General features: G+C 42.7%; 1 long non-coding RNA gene across 1 annotated transcript; it reads left to right on the top strand.

Annotated features, from left to right (window-relative positions):
- Positions 1-2,559: 2,559 nt before the first annotated feature.
- On the top strand, positions 2,560-8,868 carry LOC135155202 (uncharacterized). The gene is made up of 2 exons (XR_010294524.1): positions 2,560-2,634; positions 5,056-8,868. It is a non-coding gene; the product is annotated as an uncharacterized LOC135155202 (long non-coding RNA).
- Positions 8,869-9,996: the final 1,128 nt, after the last annotated feature.

Below are 9,996 nucleotides of genomic sequence, written 5' to 3'. Positions count from 1 at the left end.
CATCTACAATTATTACACACCCATACCCACTCTCCATCACCATTAAATCCCTCACACATGTTCCATCATCATCATCACACCCCAGACAGGCTATATCAACATCACACGTACACACAAACGAATAATCAGCATTGCATCCTACACACTGTCAGTAATCATCACACCAATACACGCTCAATCATCATTACATCCACACATGCTCAATCATCACACCTACGCACACACGCTTAATCATCACACCAACATACCCTCAATCACACCCAACACATGCTCAATTATTACCACACACCTCATACGCTCATCAGTCATCATTACACCCACACACGCCCAATCATCATCATCACACCGCACATGCTGAATCATCATCACACGCACACACGGTTAATCATCGTCACACCAATATATGGTCGAGCATCACCACAGCCCGCACATGCTCAATCACAATCACACCCCACACAGGCTATATCAACATCACACCGTACACACTCAATCATCATCGCTCCCGCAAACACGCTCATTCATTATTCCACCATCACGCTCACACATGCTCAATCAGCATCACACCCCAGAATCACTCAATAAGCATCACCATCCACACACCATACATACGTCATCACACTCACTGACTCTCAATCATGTTAACCCATACACCGTCTTATCCCACTCATTGTCAATTATCACCACTCCTCATATCTGTTCCTTTGTCATTCCCTCCACACATACACATGATAACATCCCACAGACACTCAGTTTTTTCTGCCCCCAAAAAACTTCATAACCGTTTCTCTCGCAAAAAACAAAATAAAATCATGCAAAAAAAAACACAAACAAAAACCCAGTTACGTTTATTTCTTTATCGTTAAGCAATTATTTGTATGGCCCCTCTTGTTTTGGTTTTTGCCTTAAAGCAAATTAACGTATTGCTATCCTTTCTCATTAGTCATGACATCACTTGCGGGCAAGAATGCTCTGTACAATGCAGAGCTCGTAGCTTATGTGTTATTGAAAGTCCATAATTGCTCGATGCGTTAAACATTTTAAATTGAGGTAGACAAGTTGAACAAATATCATAATGATGATTAAATGAAAGACACTGATCTATCTCCCTTTCATCTAAGGACAAAACGAAATCACAAATCTATGTTTTCATCCGTTTTTTTTAAATCAAACCTGAACATAACATTTGATATTATATCTTACATTTGTAGAACAATCGGAAGAGTAGTTACGAATGGAGAGATCACAAAGTTATCTAGGCTTCTACCTGAAGGAAAATACAGCGAGTTTTGCGAAGAGTTGGGCTTTGATTATAACTACACACAAAAGATAAAGACCAAACATTTAAAGGACTCGACTGCTGCTTTCAAAGAAGTATTGCAGGAATGGAAAAATAGAGGTGGATTAATGGTGAATCTTGATACAGCTCTAAAAAACTCAGACCTTGGAGGACTCATATGTGAATATAAGAAATGAAATTTTAAAGGTCAAGTCCACCCCAGAAAATTGTTGATTTGCATGAATAGAAAAAAAAAATCACACAAAATTAACGCTGCAAATTTCATCGAAATCGGATTTAAATTAAGAAGGTTATGGCATTTTTTAATTTCGCTTATTTTTTTTTTACAAAACAGTTAAATACCCAACTCAGCGATATGCAAATGACATAGTCGATGATGTCCTTCAATCACTATTTCTTTTGTTTTTTTAATTGTTTTGAATTATACAATATTCCATTTTTTACAGATTTGACAATAAGGACCAACTTCACTTAACCATAAACTGTTAAAATAATGGTAATTCCTACATGTTCAGGGAATAATAACATTTTGTTTCACATGACAATACCTCTTAACGCGCGAAGCGAGTTAATGAGAGGTTATCTCAGGTCAGACTAGCTGGACAACAACATAGCCCGCCAGCGGTACGTAACAGGTGTTTTACAAGGAAGGAGCCTGGTCAGGCGAATTCCTTTGCCCTGGCGGAGATATGTTGCGATGCCAAATATGGTATTTTGTCGGACTTCACGAGGAGGCGTGGCCAAAAAATGTTGCGTTGCGAATTTTGGTATTTTTCGGACATTACAAGGAGGCGTGGCTAAAAATGCTACGTCGCGTTAGCTGACGTGGTAATTTCGGGAGGGGGCAAAAGCCAATTTCTAACAAGTTAGCATTCTTCTTCGTGGAGTCGATTTGAAAGCATCTTCCATCTCAATTCACCTGTCTTGTGCAACATACTTCCTGTATTTTTGTTATTCGTTCGTTGAACTCTTTAGTTGTGATCCTTCTAATTGTCTTTCTTACCCATTCATATATCTTAAAGAACGCTTCGCAGTTGAGAATTTATTCTTTTATCTAGGAACATACCTGTATATTTGTGTTATATCCGTTTGTTGGACTTTTGAGCTGTTAGGAGTCACAGTTTGCTCTAAGGACTTTTCAATTTCGCCACCCCTGCATTATTCAATCATGCCCAAGGTTAAGCCAGGCAAAAAGCTAAGTCAGAGGAAGTCTACTCGTCGTTCGGTCCGAGATGCCGCCAGCCAGCCTTCTCCTGTCGACCTCGAGACAGACGTCGGCCAAGTTTTTACTTCTACGCAGAGCCCAGCTGCTGGAAGTTCGGCGTCGACAACCAACGGTGAGTTCGGGACAATGGGGGGCTCCTGGCCTCTTGTGACTTCTCCACAAGATCCGGTCATTCCCCAAATTCAATCCCAAGCTTCTCCTTCTATCCCTCCTGCCCATGTAGTTGAGGGGCTTAATAGTCATGATAATTTTACACCAGCCCCCAACCCTCCTTTTCCTACGCTGTCTGCGCAGCCAGATATGCTTAGCTGTGTGTGTGATGATTTGGGCGGAGGGGTGCCTTCCAGTGTTAAGGAGAAGATTTGGAAAGGTGAATTTGTAGAGTTAGGTGGATTACTAAAAAGGGAAAGCTTAAGTGAGGAAAGTTCCCAGTTGCAGGCCTTCAGCCTTTGTGCCACCGGGTCCGCTTTAATGATTCGCCCCCAAAGCAAGGCTCCGGTGATCGCCAGCATAGAACAGTGGACATCTGCGTTCATTATTTACGCGTCTATATACTTGGAGCGACACTGTATGCGTGCGCGCGAGCTCCTCAAGTATATGGATATCGTTCGCTCTATTGTGCGTTTTGGGGGTTTCAATTGGCGGGCCTATGACATTCAATTTCGGTTACGTCAGGCCCGTCATCCACATCGTTCCTGGGCTGTCATAGACACCGAGCTATGGCTGACAGTAGCTTCGACGCCCGGTCGAGCAGCGTTTTCGTCTTTTGGGGGTAACCAGCCCTTTCGGCAATACGACCGGTCGTTTCGGCGGGGTAGTTTCCCATCCTCAGGATATGCCAACAGACAAGGGGCAATTCGGGCCCCTGGCGCCGCGCCTGCCCCCTTCCGCTCCTCACCAGTCTGTTTCGCCTTTAACGCTGGGTCATGCCAACGCACCGCCTGTCGTTATGCTCACCGGTGCGGAAAATGCTCCTCAGCAGCGCATGGCTCACACGCCTGCAACTCTGCCGCTGCAATCGCCAAACAGAAGCCTAGCTCCAACTCCAATTAAACTTGGCAGCATGCTCCCATTTCTTAGACGGCACCATAATCAACATAATGCAGCTTTTCTGATTTCTGGTTTTAGGTTGGGTTTTTCATTGGGTTTAACAGGCGAGCGTCGCTCTGTGTTCTCGCGTAATTTGAAATCTGCTAGGGAGCATAGGGACATGCTGTTGGAGAAAGTTGGTAAGGAAGTTAGTTTAGGGAGAATGTCAGGTCCTTTCCAAGACCCGCCTTTCGATAACTTTCGCTGCTCCCCGGTAGGGCTCGTCCCCAAGCGAAATCCGGGAGAATTACGTCTAATTCAGCATCTATCTTCTCCTCGGGGGGCTTCGGTTAATGACCACATTGATTCCGATTTATGTTCCGTGAATTACACTTCATTTGACAAGGCGGTTGATCTCGTTGCTCGCTTGGGAGCTAGTGCTCTCATGGGAAAAACCGATATAAAATCCGCTTTTCGCTTACTACCAGTGAATCCCTCCGATTTTGACCTTCTGGGGTTTTGCATTGATGGCGCGTATTACTTTGATAAATGCTTGCCAATGGGCTGCTCAATTTCATGTGCCCATTTTGAGCGTTTTAGCACTTTTCTTGAGTCATGTTGCCGTGAAATTGCGAATTCAGAGCAAATTTTGCATTATTTGGATGATTTCTTTTTTGTTGGCGCAACACGGCAGGAATGTCGTTCCTTAATGTATCATTTTAAGGCGATGTGCGAGGTTTTTGGCGTCCCGATAGCGGAGGAGAAGACTGAGGGGCCCGTTCCCACTATCATATTTTTAGGGCTTGAAATCGACGCGGCTGAGCAGAGAGTTCGGGTACCCAAGGAGAAAGTAAACGTGTTACAGGCAATGCTCATTGATTTTGTTAAGAAAGATAAGCTCTCGTTGCGGCAGTTGCAGTCGCTAATTGGCAGCCTTAATTTCGTGTGTAAAGCCGTGGCTCCCGGAAGAGCCTTCCTAAGGAGACTTATCGATCTTACTAAAGGGGTCCGCACCTCAAACCACCGGATAAGGCTTTCACGCGGCGCAAAAGAGGACATGCAGGCCTGGCTTACGTTTCTGTCCGATTTCAATGGCACAGTTATGTTTTCACACTCAACATGGGTAACTAATGCTCATTTTCAGTTCTTTACTGACGCTGCGGGTAGCATTGGCTTTGGTATATCCTTCCAGGATAAGTGGGCTCAAGGGAGATGGCCAGCTGAAATACTGGAGAAGAATTATTCCATTGCTTTTCTAGAGCTTTTCCCAATAGTAGTCGGTATACGTATGTGGGGGGCTCTTCTAGCTAATTCTAAGGTCTTATTTTGGTCAGATAATCAAACAGTTGTTCATGTTGTTAATTCCTTAACTTCGAAATGTCCTAGTGTAATGAAACTGGTTCGTTTGCTTGTAGTTCTTTGTTTGGAACATAATATTATGTTCAAAGCACGTTACGTGCCAGGCTCTCGCAATGAAAAGGCTGATGCCCTCTCTCGTTTTCAGATGGACAGGTTTCGCAGGTTAGCACCAGGCGCAGATCTGGCTGGCAGCAAGCTTCCCGCCCATCTTTGGAGCAGCTTCATATAGAGAAGAGCATCTGTTGTTTTCTTCGCGGGCGCCCGGCACTCATCATACTTATAGGAACGCTTGGTCTGTGTTTAAGCAGTTTCGGCTGCAATATCATTATGATATAAGTATACGTCCTGACGTTGAGCAGGTCGCTCAATTTATTGCTTATCTCTCCTGGAATGGGTATGCGGGGGCAACAATAAGTACATATATATCAGGCCTGGCTTTTACGATGCAAACATTGGGTTGGCCTGATGTGACTGACGCGTTTGTAATCCGGCGGCTGGTAGACGGGTGCAGGCGGAAAAATGCTCGCCGTGATACCCGGTGTCCCATAACCCTGCCTATTCTCAAATCCATCCTAAATTCATTGACTCACGTATGCGTTAATACGTATGATCTGGCATTGTTTCGGGCTGCCTTTCTAATCGCTTTCTTTGGTTTTCTTCGAGTAGGGGAGTTCACGTCTCGATCTAGACATGAACCCGTTCCTTTATCAGAAAAAGATGTTATTATTCAAGGGATGGGTAATCAAGCAAAATTGCGCATTGTGATTGCGAGGTCTAAAACAGATCAATCTGGGCGTGGATGCTCGATTTTAATTCCACAGAATGTTGTTTCGTATTTATGCCCACTTCGCGCTGTAAATGATTACCTCGCTCTGCGGAGCTCGGTCGGCTCTGCCTTTTTCCGTCACTTTGACTCGTCACCCCTAACGAGGCACCAATTTGGCCAAGTTTTAAAGCGTGCCATTAGTTTTTGCGGGCTACCCGTTGCTCATTTCTCTTCCCATTCTTTCCGTATTGGGGCGGCAACTTCTGCAGCCATGGCAGGTGTTCCCGATGTTTGCATTCAAAATATGGGGCGCTGGGCTTCCAACACACACAGATTGTATATTCGACAACCTCTCGCCCCTTAATTTAAGCAATTTTGCCAGTATGTTTATCACCCTTCTATGTTTAATACCAGTTTGTGCACAATTTAATATCGACCTAATGTTTATTTGTTTTTGTTTTTTGACAACCCCTAACGAGCAGTAAATATTAACCTTACTCTCTCTCTCTCTCGCTTGTTGCCATGGTGACGCAATGGTTATCTTACCCGTTAATAGTTCCATGGGCGCAGGCAGAATTGCTCGCCCACTGTTAGTAGATTGTGGTCTTTGCTACACTTATCGTGTTTATGGTAACTATGTACCCCCCCCCCCTTTTTAGAATGTACAATTGGTGCCGCTGTTTCTTTCCTTTTCTCTCTTCCATGTGCAGTTATTTGGAGTCTCAGCGTGGGTTGTGTCAGCATTCCACGGAATCGTAAGAGAGGAAGGGGACAATTCACGTTTCGCTGACGCGGGCAGTCCCGCTCTAGTTGGGGGCGGGCCCTCACTACTCGGCACGTGGCCGGGTCCTAAAACTCAATACATCCGCGAACAGGAGAACACTTGATTTCTTTGTCGCGGAGCGAAATCACTAGAGTAACAGCTGTTTTACCTCCGTCGAGGACTCGCTGGCTCGGACGTCGAGAACAGTTGGAACTTTTTTATGAGCAGATGTTATGACCTGAATACCTTATCCAGAACTCACACGTGGTATCATCAGATCTCACGTCCTTACTACAAACTTCACTATTTACTGACTAAGCCCCGCCCCCCCCCCCGCCTCTCCTTTATCTTAGTGCACTAGACTCTTCGCAAGTGGACTGAATGAGCATGAATCCTCCTAGATGGTTTAATTGTGCGTCCCTGTTCGTTTAATGCACCCCCCCCCCCTTTTCCCCGCTTCTTAGCGTGGACCTTGTAAATACAGCATGGTTTGAACTATTGGCATCATATTGTGTTGTGGCGGCGGGCTGACGATGAGTCATCCCGTTTGGCGGCATTCCATTTTTTGCCACAACACATTATGATTCTTCACTTATTTTGGGCTTCCTGAGATAATATTTTTCATTTATTTAGACCAATTTCGTATATTCCACTCCTCATGTTATAATGTGAACGGGGCTTGGTTCGTCACCCGATTTGGATGAGGCCACCAGCGAATTCCATTTCGGACCGAACATTAACGTTGCCTCGTTCACATTCTAGTTCAGGGCCGTTGGTGGGGCTTCTGAGCACTAGTTTCTGTTTTAAAAGTTTTCCTGCATAAGCTCGTGTTGCAAACGGGAATCTTTGCTTCGTAGCTTTGCAGATGGAATTTTACGTTGCCCACATTTGGCCAACATGACAAACTGGTGTCTTTGTCATGAATGTGGATGGACTGTTTTAATTGTCAATTGAGGAGATTGGTTTAATAACTTTAATTTTTCGCATATGACACATCTCAGGAGGCTTTACGTTTATATTATTATGTTTTGATTGTTGCATTATATTATGTTGGCTTTATTTGACAACACATCATTTTGCATTTTGGTATACATCATTTGGATGATGCTTTTCAGAAACAATTTTTATTAAACTCCACGGAAAATGCATTTACTCGCCTCTCGTGTATTTTGTCTGGGTTGAGATAATACCTCTTAACGCGCGAAGCGAGTTAATGAGAGGTTATCTCAGGTCAGACTAGCTGGACAACAACATAGCCCGCCAGCGGTACGTAACAGGTGTTTTACAAGGAAGGAGCCTGGTCAGGCGAATTCCTTTGCCCTGGCGGAGATATGTTGCGATGCCAAATATGGTATTTTGTCGGACTTCACGAGGAGGCGTGGCCAAAAAATGTTGCGTTGCGAATTTTGGTATTTTTCGGACATTACAAGGAGGCGTGGCTAAAAATGCTACGTCGCGTTAGCTGACGTGGTAATTTCGGGAGGGGGCAAAAGCCAATTTCTAACAAGTTAGCATTCTTCTTCGTGGAGTCGATTTGAAAGCATCTTCCATCTCAATTCACCTGTCTTGTGCAACATACTTCCTGTATTTTTCCCTCCTCCATCCCCTTGTCACCCCCACTAATTTTCAACGCCAAGATGTTTTGTTTCATGTTATTCATTCTAACCTGAATGTGAGCTTCGGGCCTTAAGCCTGGTCGCACACCCAAAGTGGGCCGCAAGGTAATTCCATCCAACCTGTTCACCTAATTTTGGATACCTTTTTGTATTTTACTTTGGTTTACCAGTTTAGTTAATTTATCATCAGGTGTTCAGGGGGGTGTTTTCGCCCTTGCTGGAGCTCGGCCTTTTCCTATCACATTATGATTCTTCACTTATTTTGGGCTTCCTGAGATAATATTTTTCATTTATTTAGACCAATTTCGTATATTCCACTCCTCATGTTATAATGTGAACGGGGCTTGGTTCGTCACCCGATTTGGATGAGGCCACCAGCGAATTCCATTTCGGACCGAACATTAACGTTGCCTCGTTCACATTCTAGTTCAGGGCCGTTGGTGGGGCTTCTGAGCACTAGTTTCTGTTTTAAAAGTTTTCCTGCATAAGCTCGTGTTGCAAACGGGAATCTTTGCTTCGTAGCTTTGCAGATGGAATTTTACGTTGCCCACATTTGGCCAACATGACAAACTGGTGTCTTTGTCATGAATGTGGATGGACTGTTTTAATTGTCAATTGAGGAGATTGGTTTAATAACTTTAATTTTTCGCATATGACACATCTCAGGAGGCTTTACGTTTATATTATTATGTTTTGATTGTTGCATTATATTATGTTGGCTTTATTTGACAACACATCATTTTGCATTTTGGTATACATCATTTGGATGATGCTTTTCAGAAACAATTTTTATTAAACTCCACGGAAAATGCATTTACTCGCCTCTCGTGTATTTTGTCTGGGTTGAGATAATGAGGAGAAAATTATAATTTTTTTCATATTTCATAATTATGATGAAATACAACAGAAATAGTGAGTGGGTGACGTCATCAGTCTGCCAATTTGCATACCGACAATGATGTGTATATAACTGTTTTTGTAAAATTAAGCGAAACTTAAATATCATGACATTCTTGTTTTACAACCGATTTTGACAAAATTGTCAGTGTTTTGCCTACTCGATTTTCTTCTTTTATTCAAATCAACTTTTTGGTGGGGTGGACTTGTCCTTTAAGGGCATGCAAATATCATAGATAGTGCCAACTGAATACGAATATAATTGCATCGAGAGGGAAATCAAGCATCCGACTCTACATGCGAGTTTTCTATTATGACGTCAACTCGGAAAGTGAGATGATTTTTTTTGGACGGATATCCATCAAAACATAATAAAGGTATCAATTTCAATGTTAACACACCATCAAATAAATGGCAACGTATAGATTTGCACTATATGAATTATGACTGCTCGCATATGGTTTTGAATAATGAAAACTTCAAAGAATTCATAACCTTTTTTATTCCCTTAAATCGACGATGATATTATTTCTCTTGTTTTCTGATTAAAATGATAAAAATAATATCATGTTGATGTGTCTATACCCCTGTATGCATAGCCCTTTCATGTGGGCGAGTCAATGCATTTAAAATTTCCCTCTCAGCATATTGCTATTACCCCCCTCAAAGTATTGTGATGTTTAATAAAAAGAACTTATGACAAGTTAAATGTTATAAACAGTAATTACTATATGTACATCTGCAGTAGCCATATGATGGTAAGCAAATTCTGTATTTATTTCATTGGGCCTATTTGCAGGATTTGAAATATAGATCTCTTCGTCCTGCATGTGGAATCCGAAATAAGGGATCTCTTCATTGAATCGTCGAAGTATTAATTTAATGTAATAGCTTTCATATTGTAAATGATTTTTTTTTCCGAAAAACCCGTTTGAAAATTGAGAATATGAATAATATTATACCAATGACCCGAGTCCTTCTGTATGCCAAATTGAGTTAAACCAGGAGATTTAGTTGCTTATACATAAACCTGTCTTACTTTCA

Source organism: Lytechinus pictus, chromosome 8 (genome assembly GCF_037042905.1).
Source record: "Lytechinus pictus isolate F3 Inbred chromosome 8, Lp3.0, whole genome shotgun sequence".
Classification (NCBI taxonomy): Eukaryota; Metazoa; Echinodermata; class Echinoidea; order Temnopleuroida; family Toxopneustidae; genus Lytechinus; species Lytechinus pictus.
Note: the sequence above shows the minus strand (reverse complement) of the source record. Positions and strands in the feature narration are given on the sequence as shown.